At 35.5% G+C, this 2966-nt stretch overlaps 1 pseudogene; it reads right to left on the bottom strand.

Annotated features, from left to right (window-relative positions):
- Window positions 1-340: 340 nt before the first annotated feature.
- On the bottom strand, window positions 341-1341 carry LOC148199571 (uncharacterized; annotated as a pseudogene).
- Window positions 1342-2966: the final 1625 nt, after the last annotated feature.

The raw sequence follows: 2966 nt of genomic DNA, 5'->3' as shown, positions 1-2966 counted from the left end.
CTTTGCCATTAGGTAAAGTTATTAGAATGAGAGTAATCTTTTGATAAGAAGTAAAAGATTTTAAAGAAACACAAACGTGATCAGTGGCACCAGAATCAAGTAGCCAGATATTACCATAGTGCACTTGAAAAATCGAAACAGTATTACCTGGAGAAGTGTTTGTAGAAACTGTTCCAACTTGGTTAATGTGCACATTAGAAATGTTGGACTTAGATTGTTTGAACAACTAAGCAAGAACTTGATATTGTTGAGGCGTGAGTTGAACAGTCTTGGCAGAAGGGTGTTCTTGGTCCAAGCCGTTCGACAGAAGAGGGTTCGGTTGACTATCAGCATAAGAAGATTAAATAGCATTGTGAATTTGGCCGGGTCTGTTGTTGGAAAACTTGTGACCAGGAGGATAACCGTGTTTCTTGAAGCAAACATCTATGGTATGTCCAGTTTTGTGGCAATATGTGTAGACCTTACGAGTGTTGTTATTTGTGGTTTTGACATTCCGGTTATCATGACTAGGGAAACCATGTTTTTTAAAACAAGTATTTTCTTGGTGGCCGACCCGATTGCAATAAGTGCAAGTGACAGAAGTAGAAGCATTCGTTGAAGAAGAGAAATTAGACAAAGAAGTAGCTTTAACAGATGTAGTAATATGATCAGTCATTAATTGGCGTTCTTGTTGAATAACAAGAGAAAAAATTTTGAAATGGGAGGAATAGGGTCAAGAAGAAGAACATGAGATTGTATATTAGTATAATGATCATTTACACCTCGTTAAAGTTGCATGGCACGATCTTCATGTTTTGGCTGGGAAAGAATTGAAGAAACTGCACAAGAACATTTAGGCTTGCAAGTACAGACAGGATCTGGGCGGAAGCTATCTATCTCATCCCAGAGAACTCTAAGTTTCGTGAAAAATTTTGTAACAGAAAGCTCGCCTTGGGACAATGTAGCGGCTTCCAATTGTATAATGGATATCCTAGCAAGATCACCTTGAGCAAAGCGGTTCTTCAAATCATTCCATATATCGAGAGCGTGATCCATCCAAATAATGCTTTCACGAATGTCCGTAGAGACAGAATGCAGGAGCCAAGAAACTACCATATTGTTGCACCGAAACCAGGCCGAAAACGAAACATTAGTCTTGGTGGGTTGAGGTGCTGATCCAAGAACAAATTCTACCTTATTCTTTGTAGAAAGAGCTGTGACAAAAGATTTGCTCCATGAATGATAGTTTGTGGTGTTAAGAACGGGAGAAACAAGGGATATGGTTGGGTTTTCATTTGGATGAAGATAAAGATATGAATGTGTAGGGTCAGAGATAGGTGGATGTGTGTCAATGGTAGCCATTACAGGGAAAAAAAACAAGAATAGTGGTGCAGAAATCAGAAAGCAACAGAAATTTCTTCTAATACCATCATAAATTTTCAATACAGTAATGAAAAGAAAAAGCTGAAGGGAAGAAAAAAGAGAATAGAGAAGCCAGTGAAAAGGTGGCAGAGAAAAAAGAGAAGTTTATTGATGATCATCAAAACAATACAAGTGAAGAAATATATAGAGAATGAGACAATAACAAAATAATAGAGAAAACAGAATAATTGAAGAAGCAGGTCAAACAATAGACCAACGGTCTAGTTAGGAGAGATCAAACGGTCTAGTTAGGAGAGACCGAGCAGAGTATAGTGACTTGTATACCGAATCAATACAACCGATCGGTTCACGTTAGCTAGACCGAATGATGTAGAGAATCAGCACTAGATGGAACGATCGGTCAAGTGACTTGTGAACTGAATCAATACAACCAATTGGTTCACGTTAGCTAGACCGAACAGTGTAGAGAATCAGCACAAGATGGAACGATCGGTCAAGTGACTTGCGAACTGAATCAATACAACCGATCGGTTCATGTTAGCTAGACCGAACGGTGTAGAGAATCAACACAAGATGGAACGATCGGTCAAATGACTTGTGAACTGAATAAATACAACCGATCGGTTCACGTTAGCTAGACCGAACGATGTAGAGAATCAACACAAGATGGAACGATCGGTCAAGTGACTTGTAAACTAAATCAATACAACCGAGCGGTACAGGTTAGTGAGATCGAACGGTGTAACTGTTATCAAGTATAAAGAAAACAATTAAATCAAAGAAATCAATAAGCCAATTGTTAGGCAAAAGGTGAAAAATAGATGTTTTAGGATCGATAAGAGAAATCGACCAAATGACTTTCTTAAGACATGAAAAAAGTTTGATCAAGATAAAAAGACATTAAAAGAGGCTCTAAATCAAGGCAGAGAAACATGGAGAGAAGGACAATCCAAGAAAAGGTTAAGGCTGCTTCGAGACCGACGTTATATACATTAATTATTGCAGAACATGAAATCAACTAGGATATTTGACACTATATGGACATTTTAAAACAGTTACTTCAATTTATGTGATTTTTATTTTATTTTGTTTTGTCGATACACTTTCAAAGAGTGTGATAACATTGTGAACATAAAAAATAGCTAATTCAGTTTTGGTTGTAATAATTTAGATTATTACCTTCATTTATTTTCTTCATTAGTTTTTGTTAAGGAAATATTTGATGGGTTATTTTTTATATAAAATTGTTGTTTAATCTAAAAATTCCAAGTTCGTGTAAGTTACTTTTCTTTTTCACAAGTCTTGGGATAAGTCCATCGATTGGAATAGAATTATTGCCCTAAAACTTTTCACACGATTTGATTTATTCGACAAATACCAAATTTGTGTTCATACTATACAGGGATAACATTTCATTTAATTTAAATTTCATTGTTGATGCCATGTAATTTGTAGTTTATTTTATGCATTACATAAATTAAGTTATTACTTTATGTAAATTGAATAGATATTGTAATTTTAAAAAAAACATCAATCCACAATAAATTTTATCCGAGTTTTGCTGTTTACCAGTTTTAAATATTATATAGGAGTTGGAGTGACAT

The sequence above is a fragment of the Vigna umbellata genome, chromosome 4 (assembly GCF_029865625.1).
Source record: "Vigna umbellata cultivar VRB3 chromosome 4, Vumbellata_1.0, whole genome shotgun sequence".
NCBI classification, from domain to species: domain Eukaryota; kingdom Viridiplantae; phylum Streptophyta; class Magnoliopsida; order Fabales; family Fabaceae; genus Vigna; species Vigna umbellata.
This window is presented reverse-complemented; position numbering and strand designations above follow the sequence as displayed.